The following is a 21,644-nucleotide window of genomic DNA, read 5'->3' on the forward strand; positions in this document are numbered from 1 at the left end:
GGAAAAATGTCAGTGGCCTCCACCTGTTAAACCATTCCTGTTTTGGGGGTCATCTCATTGTTGCCCCTCTAGTGCATCTGTTGTTAATTTCATTAACACCACAGCAGCTGAAACAATTGATTAACAACCCCCTCTGCTACTTAACCGACCAGATTAATATCCCATAAGTTTCATTGACTTTATGCTATACTCTGATTAAAAAGTGTTCCTTTAATTCTTTTGAGCTGTATATATATATATATATATATATATATATATATATATATATATATATATATATATATATATATATATATATATATATATTTATATATATATATATATATATATACTTCATTTGGATCTTGATCTTTGTTTGTCCACGAATGAATTAGAAGAAGAAGCACTAGATGGCAGTAGAGAGACAGCTAAAACATAGGCACTGCATTAAGAATCTCCTCCAGGCATATACTACTGAAGACTGTAATACGCCAGTCACACCTCAAAACACAGACTTTCAAACTAAACAAATTGTTGTGCTTTAAATTAACTAAAGAGATCTTCATTTAGACCTTGATCTTTGTTTGTCCGCTAATTCCACACATGCGTAGACCACCTTCCAGTTTAGTACGTTGTTGTTACTCACGGATGTCAACAATGTGCCGGAATAACGAAAGGGGTGGTGGACAGTGTTACGCTGGTTAGCTCCTGAGGCCTGGTTAGAGAACGAGATTGCTGAAGATAAAAGGTACGTGCCTACGTAACATATGAATGAAAGAAAGACAGTGGGTACAATGAATGACAACGTAACAGCACGTTCCGGAAATTATTATTGTTACGTTGTAGCCGGCGAGCACTGCGTGTCTCACAGTTGTACCGTGGCTTGCTCACATGTCAGTGAAGTGATCTCTATTTATGCTTTAAAGAGCCTGGATACCTATGTGCCCCCCTTTTATAACCATTGCTCCGTGTATATTGCCTTACTCTCTGGATTGCCACAAAGCAACCTGCGAGATTGGAGAAAGGTTGAGAAGACATCGTGAGAGGAAACGATAGCGTCGTGAAAAGCAGAGACGGACTGTGAACGGACAGAAACAGAAATGCTCCTACACCACCACATAATTACTATTCGGACAGTGATTCCGAGTAGGCCATTCCTATCGATTCAATATCCAAGGGTTTTCTTTTTTAATTTTGTTTCCTTTATAAAAAATCATAATGCTGTGCGACGAAGGGCCCAGTTAACGACTGGCAGCCACGTTTAAACAGGGAGCCCTTCACAGACAACTTTAACACACGCAATGTAGTTGGGCGCACATGGCTAGTACATATATACACTGCTCACAAAAATTAAAGGAACACTTTTTTTATTGGGCCTGGCATGGAATCAATTAAACCTGTCTGATAATTTTCTGGTTGGTTAAGCAGCTGAGGTCATTGTTAATCACTTTCAGCTGTATTGGTGTTCATGGACTTAACGACAGGTGCACTAAAGTGGCAACAATTAGAAAACCCTCAAAACAGGACTGGTTTTACATGTGGAGGTCATTTCAAGTTTCTCCCTCTTGATCTTTTTTGGCTGGTTTTCCACTCGTGCTAGTTTTGGCTTGAGTAATCATCTCTACTGGCAGTATGAGGCGATTCCTTAACCCTACAGAAGTTGCACAGGTTGTCCAACTTCTCCAGGATGGCACATCCACACGTGCTGCAGCAAGAAGGTTTAATGTGTCTCCCAGCACAATCTCCAGAACATGGAGGAGATTTCAGGAGACTGGCTGTTATTCTCGGAGAGCTGGACAGGGCCGTAGAAGGTCCTCAACCCATCAGCAGGACCGATACCTGCTCCTTTGTGCAAGGCGGAACAGGCTGAGCACTGCTCGTGCCCTACAGAATGACCTCCAGAGGGCCACTGGTGTGAATGTCTCTACCCAAACAATCAGGAACAGACTTCATGAAGATGGCCTGAGGGCCCGGCGTCCTGTAGTGGGCCCTGTGCTCACTGCCCAGCACCGTGGAGCTCGACTGGCATTTGCTCAAGAACACCAGAATTGGCAAGTCCGCCACTGGCGCCTGTACTTTTACAGACGAGCAGGTTCACCCTGAGCAGCTGTGATAGGCGTGAAAGAGTCTGGAGAAGACAAGGAGAACGATATGCTGCCTGCAACGTCGTTCAACATGACAGGTTTGGTGGTGGGTCAGTGATGGTCTGGGGAGGCATATCCATGGAGGGACGCACAGACATCTACTGCGTAGGAAATGGTGCTCTGACTGCCATAAGGTATCGAGATGAAATCCTTGAACCCATTGTCAGACCCTACGCTGGTGCAGTAGGTCCTGGTTTCCTCCTAATGCACGACAATGCCCGGCCTCATGTGGCAAGAGTATGCAGGCAGTACCTGGAGGATGAAGGAATTGAAACAATTGAATGGCCTTCACGATCCCCTGACTTAAACCCAATAGAACATCTGTGGGACATTATGTTTCGGTCCATTAGGTGCCGCCAGGTTGCTCCTCAGACTGTACAACAGCTCAGGGATGCCCTCATACAGATCTGGGAGGAAATGCCACAAGACACCATCCGTCGTCTCATTAGGAGCATGCCCGACGTTGTCAAGCATGCATACAAGCTCGTGGGGCCACACAAGATACTGAAAAGCATTTTGAGTAGCAGAAATTAAGTTTTTGAAAAAATGGACTAGCCTGCCACATCTTCATTTCACTCTGATTTTAGGGTGTCTACATAATTGAGCCCTCTGTTATTTCCATTAAAAGACTTGGCATCCTTTCGTTCCTAAGACATTGCCCTGTCGTTATTGGTATAGATATCCAACTTCATATTGAGATCTGATGTATCTAATGTGTTTCTTTAAAGTGTTCCTTTAATTTTTGTGAGCAGTGTATATATATAATAATATATAGCAAAATACCCGTGCTTTGCAGCGGAGAGGTAGTGTGTTAAAGAAGTTATGAAAAAGAAAAGGGAACATTTTAAAAATAACGTAACATGATTGTCAATGTAATTTTTTTGTGAGTCTTATGAGTGTTGCTGTCATCAAGGATTTGATTATCATTATTTCTTTCAATCAGGTTCGTATTTGTAGGATGTGTTGTGTTCAAGTTACATTCCGTGTTTGTCAACCGTTGTAAAGATAACAGGTTTCATTCATCGATTCCTTTTTTACTGCATCAATAAACAGCTTGTCTTCCTCTTTATCTGAGACCTGACACACTTCATGCAGGGGTTTTTTTTACACTGTCTTCCTTTACCTGGACATTGACTTTTTCCACCGTGTTGTTTGTTTCCGCAGTAGCTGCACTTATGAATAGGCTTGTATGTGTCACACGCTTCATATTCTTTTGCTGCCTTCTCAATTGTGTAATGCTTTTTTGTTTAGCGCTCTTTGGAGCTCTTGCTTTTTGTCTGCGTACTACGTTCACAGTCAGTTCATGTGAGCCGCTCGTACTGCATGCATTGAAGGTTCTGAGCTGTGCTTGGCTATCTTGTGCGATGTCTACGGCTTTATTTAATGTTAGTTAAGACCCGGCACTTAAAAGTTTCTCTCGCAGTTCCGCTGAGTTTGTGCCAAACACCACCCTGACCATGTCATCTTCGTTTCCATAAGCACAGTCCTTCACCCGCGAATATTTAGCAGCAGCGTGTCTATTGGATTGCTGCCGACAGACGGCCTTATATGGGAAGGCACTCAATTACGTGGAAGGTGTGATGATGAGGGACGCAACTCCGTCTCACACGGCGACGGAGCTGCAGGCTATGGCCGGTATATATGTGCATAAGTAGGTTCCAGTTATGACCATTACGCGTAGAATTTCGAAATGAAACCTGGTTAACTTTTGTAAGTAAGCTGTAAGGAAAGAGCCTGCCAAATTTCAGCCTTCAACCTACACGGGAAGTTGGAGAATTAGTGAGATTTGGAAAATTCAATATGGCGGCCGACAGTGGCGTCATACCACCGAAATAAGTACGTATATCGGTTTTGGTTAGCGCAGGGAAGCCACCTACCAAATTTCGTGAAGATGGGGCCAGCCTTCTACCTACACGGGAAGTTGGAGAATTAGTGATGAGTCAGTCAGTGCGGGCTTTGCCTTTTATTAGTATAGATATACAGTACTGTGTGTATATATATATATATATATATATATATATATATATATATATATATATATATATATATAGTGCATCTGGAAAGTATTCACAGTGCATCACTTTCTCCACATTTACAGCCTTATTCCAAAATGGATTAAATTCATTTTTTTCCTCATAATTCTACACACAACACCCCATAATGACAACATGAAAAAAGTTTATTTGAGGTTTTTGCAAATTTGTTAAAGATGAAAAAAAATGAACTCTGGTCTGATGAGACAAAGATTGAACTCTTTAGTGTAAATTTATATACAGTCATATGAAAAAGTTTGGGACCCCCTCTCAGCCTCCATAATAATTGACTCTCCTTTCAACAATAACGATAACAGTGGCATGTCTTTCATTTCCTAGGAACATCTGAGCACTGCGGTGTTTTCCGAACGAAGATTTTTAGTGAAGCAGTATTTAGTTGTATGAAATTAAATCAAATGTGAAACTGGCTGTGCACAAATGTGGGTCCCCTTGTCATTGTACTGATTTGAATGCCTGTCACTGCTCAGTGCTGATTACTTGGTTGGATGAGCTTGTCAAGCCTTGAACTTCATAGACAGGAGTGTCCAATCATGAGTGGTCAAAGGTATTTAAGGTGGTCAATTACAAGTTGTGGTTCCTTCCCTTTGACTCTCCTCTGAAGAGCGACAGACAGCATGGGATCCTCAAAGCAACTCTCCAAAGATCTGAAAACAAAGATTGTCGAGTCTCCTGGTTTAGGGGAAGGCTACACAAAGTTATCTCAGAGGTTTAAACTGTCAGTTTCAACTGTAAGGAATGGAGTCAGGAAATGGAAGGCCACAGGCACAGTTGCTGTTAAACCAACCCAGCAGGTCTGGCAGGCCAAGAAAAATACAGAAGCGGCATATGAGCAGGATTGTGAGAAGTACAATGTTCTGGAATGGCCGTCACAGTCCCCTGACTTGAATATCATCAAAAACTATGGGATGATTTGAAGCTGGCTGTCCATGTCCATTTAATAGTTTATTCCTGTGAAAGAATGTTTACTCGATCGAAAATAAACGCCACAACATTATCGATATTAAAAATCATGACTTTCTTGATATTTTAGTTTATGATTTAAAAAAGGAATCTGAATCTGAAAATCTAACAACATCACATTAAAGTTCGATAAATTCTGAAAAGAATGATACCAAACATATATATGTAGGTTTTAAAATAAGCCCGATTTAAAGCGTGACAAAAAAGTCACATTAAATTGTTGCATAAAATCGTTGCACTTTTAGGCTTAGGTTTTATATATATGTATGTATATATGTATATGTATATACCGAATGCATATATATATATATATATATATATATATATATATATATATATATATATATATATATATATATACTATAGTATATAGTATAAACAAATATATATATATATATATAATGAATATAATTATAGTGGGGGATGTAACACCGGAACTGGCATCCCAGTCTGAGCTGAAGACAGATCCTTACCCAGCTGGGAGGCCAGTATGACAAAAGATTAAATTATTGTGGTTATTGTCTTCCCCAGAACACTAGGTGGCAGCGTCCCCAGGGTATGGTGTGTCTACAGATAACCAGAGGGAATGCTGGGAGCTACTGTATAGTCCCTGGGAACAGCACAGTTGGATTCCATGGGTGCCACCAGGAGGTGCTGAGGGGATTAATGAGTGCTACTCTGCCTCACCCTGAAGTTTTCCACACTGGAAGTACCCCCAGGTTTTGTATAAAAGGAGCAGCCAGTTTCAGAGTCAGGTGGAGGTGGATGAAGCTTACATGGATGATTGGAGGAGAGACAGAAGAGACTCTGTGTGTTTGTGTTCTTTGAGACCTGTGTGTAGGATATTCACAGGATTACGTCTTTAATTGACACTGGAACATGTGTCCGTGCCATTGTGTCGCAGTTTGGGGTGCTGCAGTACCCCCTGGTGGTCACAATATTAATTTAAGTATTGGTGGCTGTTGGCCATTTGTAATGCTTTGCCTGTGGTGTTTGTTCCGTCTGTGTCTTTTGTTGTTTAAGGCACGTTGGCACAGTGGTAGCGCAGATCCCATTTTTACCCACAATAACTGGTCCATCGTAATTGGCACATGCATTGCTAGCTCTAAGGGACACTTAAAACACCATTGCACCATTATAAGCCGCTCAAAACCAGTTCAGTTTCTCCCTCCACCACTGCATTTTCCGGAGTTAAGTGGAGTTTGCAGACATTTCTGAGATTTCGCCGAACTTGTGGCGAAGTGAACTCCACTGGGTTCGCTCCTCACTACTGCTGGATTTTAAGTTGGACCCACAGCCACCTTCATTTTAAGGCTGTTTCTCCTGTCACCGTGCGTCTGGTTCTGTCGGGATGATCTCTGGCTGCCGTGACCCCGAGCGAGCCCTGTGCAGGTTTAATGATGGATGAATGAATGAATGGGGGTGTACAGTGCAGTGATCTCGGCAGCTGCTTTATTAAATCACCTTATGATGGTATTGATGGTGAAAGGCACTATAAAACAAAAATTGAATCGTCGTGTGCAAATGTAATGCAAGGGGTTCAATGTCATCCGTACCTTCATGTTTATTATTTGTCATAAATTTGTCGTATCAAGCGTCGGCCTCTCTGCCCAGGACTGAATTTCATTTTCTTCTCCTTGGGCTGATTTATGCTCAGCTGTTTGTCTTAAGGGAGGTCCTTCAAGGGGGCCGCGCCGGGAGAAGTGGGGGGCACACGATTCGACAAGAGACTAGCAAAGTGCAACTGGACCGTTGAGCTTTGGTCTGTAAAGAGCCAGCCTGTGAAACACAGAGTATGCTGGTAATAAGATGGCTGATTTCAACATAAGGACTGATGAAGGAACATCTGCTTCAACTTTTGAGAGCAGTCAGCCAAGCCTGATTTGGAGAAGAAGAAGCTGAGCTGCGCGCTCAGTGAGTGGATTAGGCCCTGAAAAGATCATTTAGAAAAGCGAAAGCTGATGGCTGCTTGTTCTCAATGGGTAATTGCCATAGAAGAGGCTTTTAGATTTGTGTTAATTTGTGCGCTGTCTCTAGTTTAATTAAGACCAAGCGTAAACGCTGCAAATTATACACAATTACACATTGCGGACAACTTTGTCATCATTCATAATCTGCATGTTGATATTATAACCGTTTAGCCATGAAAACACAGTCTGTCCGGCAGCTCCAAAACAACTCGGAGGAAATACAACGGCAGGAGGATTCCATTTTCTGTTGCACCATCACAGACGTTTGCAGGGATAAAACGCATTACATAGAAATGGTAGAGGTGCGCCATCTGTTGGAATGGTCTGTCGTATCAACAGCATATGCTGATTCACAATAGATCAAAGCTCAGTGCCCAGTTGCCCTTTCGCTTGTCTCAGGTTGAAATGTTGCATCCCCCTTTGGCTGGCACGGCCCCCCTGGTGAACCTCCATTAAGACGAACAGCCGAGCAGAAATCAGCCCAGCAGAAAGGGTAAGGAGAAGAAGGCCACCACAGCCTGACCCGATTGATGTAACAAATACATGACAAATAATAAACGAGTAAAGTACAGATGACTTTGAACTCCCTGCATTACATCAGAAGAAGACAATTCAGTCGTTATGTTTTATAGTGCCTTTCACGCTAGATTCCATCATATGGTGAGTTTTTGATAACATGAAGTGTAATCTGATGGGGAAAAAAGCTCAATTGTGGTCTCCTCAGACCACAGAACCTTCTTCCAGCTCACTTCAGAGTCTGGCAAACTCTACAACAACAAAAACAAGAACACTGATTTCTACAACACACTTTCCTACAAACACGGGGGCTCAAAGTGCTTTAGAAGATGCAAGAAAAAAAATTAGAAATAGATGAGAATAATCTAATAAATGGACGAACGACTGTGTCTTTCCAGTTGTAATACCTCCGTCTGTCCAACAGATGGCGCATTACAAACATTAACACTGCTTTTACAAATTTCATACGAAATTGCTTAAAACGGAGACATATGTATTGCAGCTGTTATTCCAACAGATGGTGCATTACAGACATTAACACTACTTTCACGAATCTCATTCTAAATGGTATGTAACAGATACATATGCATTGCATTTTCCATTCCAACAGATGGTGCAACAAAAACATTACCACTGCTTTTATGAATCCCAAACCAAATGGCATATACATCACAAACATTTTATAGCGGCAAATGCACCTTCTCTTGGAATGACAGCTGCAATACATATGTCCCTGGTTTAAGCAATTGTGTATGGAATTTGTAAAATCAGCGTTTAATGTTTGTAATGCGCCATCTGTTGAAATGACAAATGTGACACAGTATATGACTTAAGCTTCTGAGGCCAGACCAAGCGCCAAATCTTCTAGTGTGATCTTTCATAATATTACATACAGGTCCCAGGTAGGGCCAGGGTTCAATGTAAATTGTAGAAAGGTATTATTCAGTAGTGCCTCCTAGTGGTGGCCGCTAAGCATGACAAACCCGTGCCCACTTTAAAGAAATTGGTTCCATTCTCCTTGCCATTTTTCATAATGGCTAGGCCAGCCCATAATAACGCCCCATTTACATGGGCACAACAGAGATGGAAGTCCTCAGGGTCTCTTGGGGTCTTATGGTTACTCCTTTATCATGTTTAGCATGGACGCTCACCCACTCCTGTGCTAATTTTGTGATTTATTTTGATTTAGAGGAATAAGACTAAGCTTCTCATCTCATGCAAGGACAACAGAATGAAGATGAAGTGATCTCACCCCACCGTAACTGGAATGGATTTGGACCCCGTCTGACACAGCTCAGCACCCACCTGGACTTGGACCCACATCTTCATGTCTTCCAGTGCCAAGTATTTTATTTTCTTCTCTTTCTTTATGTTTTCCTAAATATTTGAAGTTTTTTTTTTTTTCTGACCCACTTAATGCCAGCTGGGATGCCAGGGGAGAATGAAACTATGTTAAAACTGAAGTGGTGGTGGTGGGGTTTGGGGAGGGGGAGGGTGGAGTGTAAACTTACCACAACTTACTTTTATTTGTTGCAACACTTGATTAATGACTCGATGGCTCTTCTGGGGAACAACAGCAAAGAAAGTTTTGTTTAGAAAATTAGGCCAACGTCGGTGAAATCGGAGAAATCAGAAGGAAGGCCGGCGCGGGCAGCAAAACGCTTGTTAAAACTTTGCAAACTCCGAGCCGCGACTACGGAGAATCTTAATAAGGTCTGCAATTTGCACACCTGGGTCAAGCATCGCGGTTGCTAAGCAACTGTCCCAGCTGTGATCCTACGGCTTGCATGAAAGCGTGTAGAACCGCCGTAATGAGTCCAAAAACACGCGTTGGGCGTCTCGTTAAGGAAATTCTCTCGCTTGACAAGGACTGTAATGAGTCTCGGGCTGCTGCTGCTGCTGCTGCTGTCACCACCGCCTCGCTCGGGAACGTATCCCGCTCTCAGAATATTACTGCAGGCCAGCAGGTCACTTCAGAAAGATGGACATTTAGTATGGTGACATCATTGAGCCGGATTACAGATGCCCGGGGTCACAACTCACGATCACCATTCGCTCATTTGAGTGTGACCTCGTGAAGCAAAAAGGTGTGAAGGGACACAGCTGAACTTATTAACATCTCATCGAGGTCTTGGGCATAAACTGTAAAATGTCAGAATAGAGCCGGCCAAACCCTCTCTCTCTCTCTCGCTCTTTATTATTCTATTATTTCCCAATGCATGCATTACAAGAACTGTTAGGATGTAACAGACAAACACAAACTGCTGTAATGGATTTGAAAAGTTAGACCTCCTCACTTTCTGCACTGTTCATTTTTTTTTTTATTATTAATTTTATTACAATCCATACAAAGCAATCAAGTTTTTACAAAAAGAAGAATTGAGTTAAGAACAGATCGATCTCCACCCCTGAGAGAAGAGAGCAAGCCAAACGGCGTAAAATTTAAGGCTTGTAAACATACCTAAATTAATAAATTCTCTGTGCTTTATAAACTTATTTTAAAATATTACTGATTAGATCCTTCCATGTTTTGAAAAAAGTCTGTACGGATCCACTAACTGAGTATTTGATTTTTTCCAATTTCAAATAATATAACACATCAGTTTCCCACTGACTTAAAAGAGGAGAGTTTGGGTTCTTCCAGTTTATCAGAATGAGTCTGCGTGCCAACAGTGTAGTGAATGCCATCACAATTTGTTTGTCCTTCTCCACTTTAAGCCCCTCTGGAAGACCACCAAACACAGCTGTTAATGGCTGTCTGAGAGGTAATTAAAAATGTTTGTCCAGAATAATGTTAATTTGGTGCAGGCCCAGAACATGTGACCCAGTGAGGCTGGGGCTTGGTTGCAACGTTTGCAGGTTGGATCTCGCCCTGGAGAGTTTTAGTCGAGACAGATGTGCTCGATATATAATTTTGAGATGTATAATTGTATGCTTTGCGCATATGGAGCTCGAGTGAATTCTCTGCATTGCTACTGTTCATTTTAGATGGATAGATTGGCCACTTTTACTCCTCAATCCTCACTCAAAAACCAACAATGACAAAGTGAAAATGTGTTTACAGCAAGATTTACAAATTGATTCAGAAGCAAAAAACTCCAATCTCTTCACTTATACAAGCATTCAACACTTTGTTGAAGTCCCTTTGGTAGCAATTCCAGGTTCAAGTCTGCTTCTCTACAAGCCTGCTGCTCCTGGATTTGGGCAGTTTATCCCATTCTTTCCTCTCCGAGCTCCCTTAGCTTGGATGGTGTGATGGATGGCCGGCCATTTATCCTGGCCAATACCCCCAAGCCGCCAGGTGGAGCCCTCCTTGCAGCGTGGAGGTCCCCAGAAGACCAGCAGGGCATCATGGACATTGGAGTTTTTATGCAAAGCCCTGCTGGATGCCGTGGGGGCCACAGGAGGGAGCTGCAGGGAGGACCGAGGGCTTCTTCGTGCCCTGTGACCCAGAGGTTCGTCACAGGAAGAGCGACGGACTTCCGGGTTGAAGAAAGGGACTATTTACCCTGACCTGGAAGGAATAAGGACTTGTGGACTATTGAGCAGAAACACTTCCGGGTCAGGAGGTATAAAAGGACTATGGAAACTCACAGACAATGAGCTGAGCTGGGTGGAAGGGTGGCAACGTGTCTGGGAGCTGGAGGATTGTTTATTATTGAGTATTTGTGAGTTTAATGAGAATTGTGGTGGAGAGTGTGCTTTGTGCACTGTGGCAAGAAAATAAAGTCAATTTGAGGACTTTTACCTGGTGTCTGGAGTCGTGGACAGGGGTTCAAGGGAGCGAGGGCGCCCCCTATCGTTCACTATGGTAAGAGTTTGGAAAGAGCATTCAGAATGTGTTCAGAGCCCTTCACTTTCTGCACGCGCCATTGTGCTGTCGATGTCAGCTTAAATAGATACACTTGCCATTGCTGCTCACCAATTTACACGTAACAACTGATAGATAGGTAGATATGAAAGGTACTATATAATACATAGATATATATATATATATATATATACAGTATATATGAAAAGCACTATATAATAAATAGGTAGATAGACATGAAAGGCACAATAGATAGATGATAGATGTGAAAGGCACTATATGATAGATAGATAGATAGGCACTATATTAGAGATAGATATAGAGATATGAAAAGTACTATATAATACATATATATCTATGTATGAAAGGCACTATATAATAGATAGATAGATAGACAGATTCTGAGTATTCAGCATATCAATAATGTTATATTACAGCTGTTATTTGTTCCCTGGCTCATCCGTGTTTTCCTTTTTTGTTGTTTGTGGTTTATGAATTATTCATTTTCAAGTTTTTTTTTTATCCTTATTATTTTATGTAACATTTGTTAAAATTACGTTTATTAATCATTTATGTTTTCTTATGTAGGTGGTAGCACAATGCCTTCAGTACATTTTTCTCGCATGTTTCTTTAACCTTCCTGCCTTATTTCTGAATATAAAGAATGTGATGATTCCGTTATTTTTGTTTTGTATTTGCATTATGGCGTGATCTAAATTAATGATTATCAATTTGTTTTTATAACCATGTTTTGAAGAGTAGATCAACGCATAATGAGCTGTGTTATGTCTACTTTGTGCGTGACACACACACACACACTCCCTTGCACTCATCCCTGCCTGATTCACCAGTGTTGGTGTGCCCTCTGATTGAATGGCACCCTGTCCAGGGCCAGAGGTCCACTTCAATGGTGAGAGCACACTTACTCGTGCACACTCCCCCCTACACTCAATTCAACTCATACCTGACTGATAATTAAAGGTTGATGTCAGGGATAAATGTACCATCTGATAGACTGGCACCCTGTTTTGGGCCAGCTATCCACTTTGGTCATATACAGTAGTTCACTCACTCACTCCGTTTCCCTTGAACTCATACAGTACATGACAGATAATTAATTAAAAGGTTGGTGTCAGGGTAAATGTGCCCTCTCATCAACTGGCGCACTGTTTTGTGCCAGCCATCCACCATCATGAGAATGCGCTCACACAAAGACACAAACACGCACGTCCACACTTCCAGGTATTTACAGCGGACTGATAATTAATTAGCCAGTGTTGGTGTGCCCCCTGATCGACTGGCCGGATCTCCACTTTGGGGGTGACGGCGGGCTCACTCACTCACGCACGCACACATTTCCGCACTCCCCCCTTGCACTCATACCTGACTCATAATTAATTACCCAGCGTTGGCATACGTGCTCCCTGCCCTGTGCCCTGCATTGCCAGGATCGACTCCGTCGCCCTGCAGCCCAGAACCGGATGGGCCAAATAAACCGACAGGCTTTGTAACGTGTCACGTGACGGTGCCCGGTTGTAAAAGCAGCGTGTCAATTTAAACATTCGTTTATTTCAATTTTACTTCCACGCAGTGGCTGGAGCAGGTGATCAGAATGGTGGCGCCCCCCAGCCCCCCTTTGTTTCGGCCTCTTCCTCCTCCCCTGCACGCTGTATATGTGATGTGGAAGGCGCAATGCCGATATTACAATTTCATCATTGGAGGTCCGAAAGCCCGCTGAATTACTGAAGCCGTCTCGTGGAGTGTAGGGTGGGGGTGCGATGGGAGACTCGGAGGGGGTTGCCCACCATAGAAGTGCGAAAATACGTAATGGGGCAGACCGCGTGGCGTTGCCACAACGCGTACGTTAAGTGCCGGCCCTCCTATGGCCGCCGCCGCCGCTCCTGCGAGTCCCATTCAGGCGTGTTGACTGTGTCACGTGACGATGTCCACTATGGAAGGTGCTATATAAAGCTTGGCGTTTGTTTGGTTTCTGTTTCTTTCCTCATTTGCTTTTTGGGGCATCCATTGATGTTCGATGTCAACGGTGGCAAAAAAAAAAAAGTTGATGGAAACAGTCAAACATCTGCCAGCTAGCTGTTCCACAGAAATGCCCCAACCTGCACGCTGACATAATTCCCAATTTAAGAGCCAAGTGGCATTTCTAATGCCAGGGAGAGTCGTCAACAAAGCATCAGGAGTGCTGGCAGGGGAGACGGGCTGATTGAGATTTAATTCTGCAATTTTTCATTTGACAACGCGGAGCTTCTATAATGCAGACGACATCACCCACTGCCAACCGCGTGCCCGCAGAGTGAATGTTCACATTTGACTTGAATTTCGAGACTGATTTTAAAGTACGCAGACTTCTTCATTAGTGCAATAAACCAAACCTGTAATTAAATCATCCGACAAAAGACATTTTCTTTGCATTGTTGTGGCGCTCTCAACATAGACAAGTAGTGCATGCAAATCTAATTGAAGGCTCTAATTTTTCGTGGATGGCGTTACTTACTGCACACAAATGATGCGTTCGTCTGGCTCTTTGTTTGCCGTTTAGAAGTCGAGCCTGCCACCGAGCTTCAGAATCCGGCGCGGGGTGGGGAGAAGTGTGATTTGATTGTCTTCTAATTAAACTGATGGATTGTCTCATTTTATCTCCATGGTATTTTTGATTAATCTTTTTCTTAATCACATTTGCGGTCGCTGGTGTCGTATGATGTATGCACAGAAGATCCAACTTTTTGTTTTTGTGTGGTGAGGAAGGCTTTGCACAAACTGCTGGCAGGATGGCGGCCGTTGCCAGTCTTAAGGACACAGACAGCGTCGTCAGGAGGAGAATTTCTATCGGGTTATCAATGCCGCCGCACCTGAACTGTCACTCGGCTCAGCCACCAGAAACCGCGGCGGAATGAGAACTTGGGGGTGGCGGGTTGGGGGAGAGATATGAGCGCTCAGGCATCAGTAATACACCTCGTATCAACGCGTATGTTAAAAGTACTGCAAGTCATACCTTCATGACAAGTAATTTTTAATTTTTTTTTAAGTTTTTTACTTAAACTTTTGTATCTTTGCAGAAGCAACTTCGGTAAAAAGAGGAAGTGCCTAAGACAGACAAGCAAAAAAAATATCGAGGAATAGACAGACAGAAAGATAAGAGAAACACTATATGATAAGATAGATATGAGAGAGAGGTAGATATGAAAGATGCCATGTGATAGATAGATATAAAAGGCACTATATGATAGATAGATGCTGTAGATATGGGTGGCACGGTGGCGCTGCTGCCTCACAGTTGGGAGACCCAGGTTCGCTTCCCGGGTCCTCCCTGCGTGGAGTTTGCATGTTCTCCCCGTGTCTGCGTGGGTTTCCTCCCACAGTCCAAAGACATGCAGGTTAGGTGGATTGGCGACTCTAAATTGGCCCTAGTGTGTGTTTGGTGTTTGTGTGTGTCCTGCGGTGGATTGGCACCCTGCCTGGGATTGGTTCCTGCCTTGTGCCCTGTGTTGGCTGGGATTGGCTCCAGCAGACCCCCGTGACCCTGTGTTCGGGGTTGGAAAATGGATGGATGGATACTGTAGATATGAAAGGAACTAAATAAGATAGATACAAAAGGCAGTAGCTAATAGAAAGACAGATATGAAAGGCAATATATAATAGATAGATATGAAAGGAAGTAAATAATAGGTAGTGTCATGGATGGTCGGGGCCTGTACCTGGCCGGGACTCCTCTGCCTTGGAAGGACCCAGGGAGCAAGTGAGGACAGTGTATCACCTCACCCAGAACGCTAGATGGCAAACCCCCGGTTGGCATCGCTACCTCGGACTCCCACAGCGTTTCATGGGAATTGGAGTGTGTTACAGCCCTGCTGGGATCTGGGGGTGCCGCTAGGATGTGCTGCAGCTGTCCATGAGCCTGTGTGGGCGGTTCTTCTGCCACAACCGGAAGTGCTGCCGGAAGTGGATCAATGAGCACCTGGAGCACTTCAGGATGACCTATATAAAGGACTAGCAGACACTACTTTGGAAACCAGAGTCGGGAGAGGAGTGGAGGAGACAAAGAAAAGAGAGATTTGATTTGTGTTTATTTGAGTTTGTGCTTAGTGTGCTACTGTGTTGTGTCTGTGGGTACGGGGAAGACATAGCCCACAGACGAAGAAAATAAAAGTTTATTTCTTTTATAAGTGTGCCTCCCGTGTCTGTCTGTGTCAGGTCTGCGCCCATATAGCACCTTTTGTTACAGTAGGTAGGAATACAGATAGATAGATACGAAAGGCAGCATATAATAGAAAGACAGATATGAAAGGCACTATATAATAGATAGAAATGAAAGAAACTATATAATAGGTAGGTAGACATGAAAGGCACTATATAATAGATAGATATGAAAGAAACTATATAATAGGTAGGTAGATATGAAAGGATGTATAACAGATAGATAATACAATATTATACAATTCAATTTATTTTTGTGTAGCCCAAAATCACACAAGGCATACCGCAATGGGCTTAAACAGGCCATAACTTTTGACTGCGCCCCAAGCCTTGACTCTGTAAGAAGACAAGGAAAAACAAAACCCTTGTAGGGGGAAAAAAAATGGAAAAAACCTTGGGAAAGGCAGTTCAGAGAGAGACCCCCTTTCCAGGTAGGTTTTGTGTGCAGTGGGTGTAAAATTAAGGCGGTCAATACAACACAATACACATAACAGAACACAAGTAATCCTCAATACAATATAATAGTGCAATAGAAATATTACAAGTACAGAGCAAAATTTTACAGTAGATGATATCCCATAGTAGGATTTGGATTTTTCCAGAGTCCTGGAGACTTCGGCCATCAAGCTGCCTCCCCCTATTGGCCATTCCACAGCTGAGTCAGTGCTGGGCCAGCCAATCTGATGAAAGGACCCCTCTCTCCCATGATTCCTGCGATCCTCCATCAGATATGACTTTACCTTTGGCAGGCAGAACAACTTGACAGGTGGGCCGTGGCACCAAGTGCCACATTTGAGTACCAAGAAGAGAAACAGAATAGGTGAGGGTTAATATCCAATTATAACTATATATCATATTACTTATGGTTTAGTGCTAATGACTAACAACAGAGATTCAGTCTGTACAGTTAATCAGCAGAAGCAGATAAGAGAGAATAGATAGACAGATAGTAATATATCATGAGAGGCACTATATGATTGATAGTGTTTTTCTATCATGGGATGTAAAGATAGTGATATATGATTAGAGAGGCACTGTATAATAGATTAATCCATTGCTTGTCTATGTGCTTCGGCATCTTGCCTTCTCATTCTTTCTTGTTTTTTGTCACTTTCTGTGATGTACTTGATGCTCAGCCGATGTTGCTGCTCTTGTTTCTCTTTCTGCCATGATGGTGGTTATCACTCGGTTTCACACTCACTTTGTTGTAAACACACAACCACAGGTCCCGGCCACCAATATTTTGAACTTTCAGAATGTGTCAGGTCATATGCTAGTGATTAGGACCAAGATCAAGATCAAGAATTAGTGTGCAAATAATTGTGTGACAAACAGACATTTTATACATTATATATCCATCCATTTTCTAACCCGCTGAATCCGAACACAGGGTCACGGGGGTTTGCTGGAGCCAATCCCAGCCAACACAGGGCACAAGGCAGGAACCAATCCTGGGCAGGGTGCCAACCCACCGCAGGACACACACAAACACACTAAGCACACACTAGGGCCAATTTTTAGAATCGCCAATCCACCTAACCTGCATGTCTTTGGATTGTGGGAGGAAACCGGAGCGCCAGGAGGAAACCCACGCAGACACGGGGAGAACATGCAAACTCCATGCACGGAGAACCTGGAAAGCGAACCCGGGTCTCCTAACTGCGAGGCAGCAGCGCTGCCACTGCGCCACCGTGCCGCCCTACATTATATATATATATATATCATGAACTGGGACCCTGACACAGGCAGACGGGCAACATAGTTCCACCACACACCATTTATTTACAATAATATTTACAAATTGTGCTCACGTGCACCCCCAGTGCCTCTCGCACCGTTCCCCCAAATGTCCAGGCCACACAAGTCCTATGCCTTTCTCCTGGCCGCCTCCCGTCCTCTCTTCAGCTCTGTCCTGTTCCACCCGACATCCACTGCTGACTGGAGGGAGACGGCCCCTTATATGGGAACCCGGAGGGGCTCCAACTGCTTCCTGGCAATCAGTCATAGCCACACCCCAGTGTGGCGGAAGTGCTGGCTGCGCCCCCAGAAGCCGTCCAGGTGTCCCCTGTCGTCTTCCCCAGCACTTCCTGGTGTGGCGGAAGTGCTGGGCTCCAGGGATATGCAGGCACTGGGGCGCCGCCTGGTGGTGGCCACGGGTCCCTACAGGGCTGGGCTTCCAAGCCCTTTACCCGCGGCCCCCTACATAACCAGAACGGACGCCCCCTCACAGTCTGGAGGAGGCACAAGCCCTCCTCTGGTCCTCCTGGGCGTATATATATACTGTATATATAATATAGTGATAAAGAGACCAAAGAGACAGATTAAGGGTTGGGGAACTGTCCCCATATACTGTCGATGAACCAGAATAATTGTAACTTCTTTACAGATTGTAAGAACACTCATACACATTCGGGTGAAAACAATGAAAAGATGGCTGATTTTTATGGTGGATGGACTGGAAATTGGAGTAGAAGTGAAGTGGTGGATGGGAAGGGATGGAGATGATGTCATCAGTGGGCGACCGGGTAGAAGTGTTACCTAGGGATAGCCAGAATGCAGAAGGTCTTCCTTGTTTGTATTCGTTTTTTTAATTGGGTTTCGTCTGCTCTTTGGTCTTTCTAATAAATAAAGGAGAGAAGTATTAGTACACTACCTTATATCCCCGTCCGGTGAGTTTTCGCACTACATTTGGCTGCCCACTTATCGCACATGTGTGACAATATATACATATATATACAGACTACATGTGCTACCTCTTTAAGCCGTGTTGAAATCTAAGTAATCAACATGGACCTCAGCATTGCACCATCTATTAAAATGTGTTGTGTAATATGTATAAGAATAAAATGCACTGTATTTGTCAGTCCTCCAGATGGTGCCCCACATGTGATGCTCCACCTGTTGGAATGATAAATTCAATGCATATGTCTCTGCTCTATGCCATTTAGTATAGGATTTGTAAAAGCTGTGCTAATGACTGTTTTGCACCATCTGTTGGAAAGGCAGAGACATAGCAATCAGACGGACACACAGTTCTCCTTTTACTAGCTGTTCTACCCATCTAAGATTAGTTGAAATCTAAGTAATCAATGTAGATCTCAGGGTTAATATTTGCTGTGCATCATCTGTTGGGATGTGCTTTGTAATGAATGTGGCAATAAAATGCATTGCTTTTGTCAGTCCAGCACATGACACATCACAAACTTTTGTAGTAATAAAATGCATTATTGCAAATGTTTGTGATGCCCCATCTGTTGGAATGATAAATGAAATGCATATGTTTCTGTTATATGCCATTTGGTATGAGAAGTGCCTATATAGAGCTATATAAATAAAATGTATTATTATTATTATTATTAATAGTAGCAGTAGTAAAAGCAGTGTTTATATTTGTGATTCATCATCTGTTGGAATGACAAATGCAATAGACTTTATTACTGCAAATGATTGTGAGGCACCATCTGTTAGAATGACAGATGCAAAGCATATATCTCTGTTATATGCCATTTAATATGGGGTTTGTAAAAACAGTGTTAATATTAGTGATGCTCTATTTGTTGGAATGAAAAGTGTAATATATTTTATTACTACAAATGTTTGTGATGCCCCATCTGTTGGAATGACAAACGTGATGCATACGTCTCTGTTGTATGCTATTTGGTATGGGATTCATAAAATCAGTGTTTGTATTTGTGATGCACCATCTGTTGCAGTGAGAAATGCAATATATTTTATTACTACAAATATTTGTGATGTGCTGTCTGTTGGAATGACAAATACAATGCATGTCTCTGTTATATGCCACTTGGTATGGGATTGGTAAAAGTAGCAGTAAAATGTGTAATATGCCATCTGTTGGAATGGAATTGCGATGCATGTGTCTCTGTTATGGGCTATTTGGTATGGGATTCATAAAAGTAATGTTGATAACAAATAGATGCACACACAGACACTTATACGTTTATTAAGGTGGATAGTGTTGCGTGAAAACATAAAAAGCAAAATTGTAAATAATACCAACTATTATGATTTTTTTTTTTTTTTTCCTGGGAAAACAGTGACAGATTCTGATTCCTTGAAGTTAAAAGTGTAATAGGAAACCAAGAGTGAGATACAGAAAAAATGATTATAGTATGAACAAATTTAAAAAGAAGACAGAATCCCAACACCCAGGAGAAGAAAGATCTAGAGTGGGAGCATCAAGGAAAGAGTCAGAGAGATGGAGAACCTGAAGGAAGTAATGGAGGCAGTTCCAAAACATATGGAGGAAAGTACCAGAAGCATTTAGAGAAGATTACCTGTGCAATTTAGTGCTCTTCTTATCTCCAGATCCATTTGGTAAAAATGTTCGCTCTTTTCCTACTGAGCTGAAGAGGCTCATTTGCAAGTACCTGGGTTCTTTTCTCGTCTTTGAACATTATTCTGAATCATTAAATGAGCTTCTTCTGTCAGCTTTGCTTTGTAATGTGGGAAGCGACACCTCCGGGCTGCAGGCGCTGCACGAGAACGGCGGGCATATTCAGCTTTGCTAAGCACTTTTCCCACTTAGTGTCAGGAAATCTCTGCTTTTGAGCGCCTCTAATTCTACACATGCATATTTCAGCCTGACAGAAGCTCCTCTGAAGTAAATCAATGCTGTAAGTAGCAGAAAAACATGAATCAGACAAGATTCAAATTGGAGGATTACACCGAATCAAATAAAATTAGAAATTGAAAATCAAGTCGATTGTCAAATAATTTAAATGCCCCGGGGGCTCTCTGAGCTGCTCACAGTTGGTCGGCAAAGCATTTTGAGCCTGACCCCGTTGAGAGAAACAGCAGCAGAGCCAAACACATTTCACTTTTCACCATAATAGCCATGATCTTTAATTAGCAATTAATAACATTCAAGGAGGGTTCCTATGCTGCTCAATTAAAACATTTGGCTTGCTTATGTAACCGCTCTTCTGTAGCTGGCAGATTCTGTCATCAAGCAGGGGGTCTTCTGAATAGTGATGAGCAAAACCCGTGTGAACCCGAAACAAAGCGAATTCGGCAAAATCATAGAAATGTTCACTAACTTTGCTGATCTCCGCAAAATGCTTTGAAGCCAAAGGGGACGGAGGAGCTGAAGTGGTTTTGTGAAGATTGGAACGGATTGTAGTCACAAATTCACGTCTGAAAGACCCCTTCAGGGCTCATCCAAGTATGCAATACCCCTCTAGGGGTGAGAGGGGGGCGCTGCCACTAACAGTCTCCTCTTTTTTTTTCCTTTAACTCAGCAGTGACAAGATGAGGGCAACTAACCCTGCCACTTCCAACGGAGAGCTATAAACACTCAATGCCCCAGAATGTTAGCTTCTCATTTGGACCTGGACTACTTTGGGGGGCAGAGCTCTGTGATCCCCTCCCACACCTAAGGAGAGAGCCAGAAAAGGGGATTTGTATTTGGTTTCACGCCATAAAGTGTCTCTTTTGTTTACTGTATGCCACAAATTAAAAGGGGTGACCCGGCTGGCACCCCAGCACTTCATATGGGCATCCCCTGTTCCTTCCACAGTATATACCTATAGCTGAATGTTGGGCAGCTAAAGGGCTTGAGTGAGGGCAATTCCGAATCTGACCTGGATGTGGCAGAGTGCACTGACTCTTTTTTCTCGCTTTCCTGCATACCATTCACGGGAAGTTCCACCTGGCCCTGTTTTGTCTGCTCGGTCAAGTGTACTGGGAGCAGAGCCTGTACTGGGTCTCTCCAAATCACGGGAGACACTCCCCGCCTGAAAACTCGGCCACGGTACGTTCCCACCTGGGTAAGTTGCAGGTCCTGTCCCCTTCTCTTCCTATGCCATTGTCACAAACTCCACAAAGAGCCATAGCAAGATTTGGGGCAGCAACCCGTATATAATTTTCCTGGCTGCAAATTGCAAATAAATGACAGCACTGATGTGCACAAACTGGAGTCCAAAACAGAACTGAGGGAACAGGGAAAAGGTGGAGGCTTTTAAAGGTCATGGCAGGA

At 43.0% G+C, this 21,644-nt stretch overlaps 1 long non-coding RNA gene across 2 annotated transcripts in view; it reads left to right on the top strand.

Moving 5' to 3' along the window:
- The window catches only part of LOC120516918, a 60,362-nt gene that overhangs the window by 24,145 nt on the left and 14,573 nt on the right, over positions 1–21,644 (top strand). The window contains exons 2-3 of one of the 2 annotated variants that reach the window (XR_005630945.1): positions 8,813–8,967; positions 19,705–19,940. This is a non-coding gene — a long non-coding RNA (uncharacterized LOC120516918). Of the gene's footprint in view, positions 1–8,812; positions 8,968–19,704; positions 19,941–21,644 lie in introns of those variants that run through there. The other variant, XR_005630946.1, reaches the window with a different exon arrangement.

Source organism: Polypterus senegalus, chromosome 16 (genome assembly GCF_016835505.1).
Source record: "Polypterus senegalus isolate Bchr_013 chromosome 16, ASM1683550v1, whole genome shotgun sequence".
NCBI lineage: Eukaryota > Metazoa > Chordata > Cladistia > Polypteriformes > Polypteridae > Polypterus > Polypterus senegalus.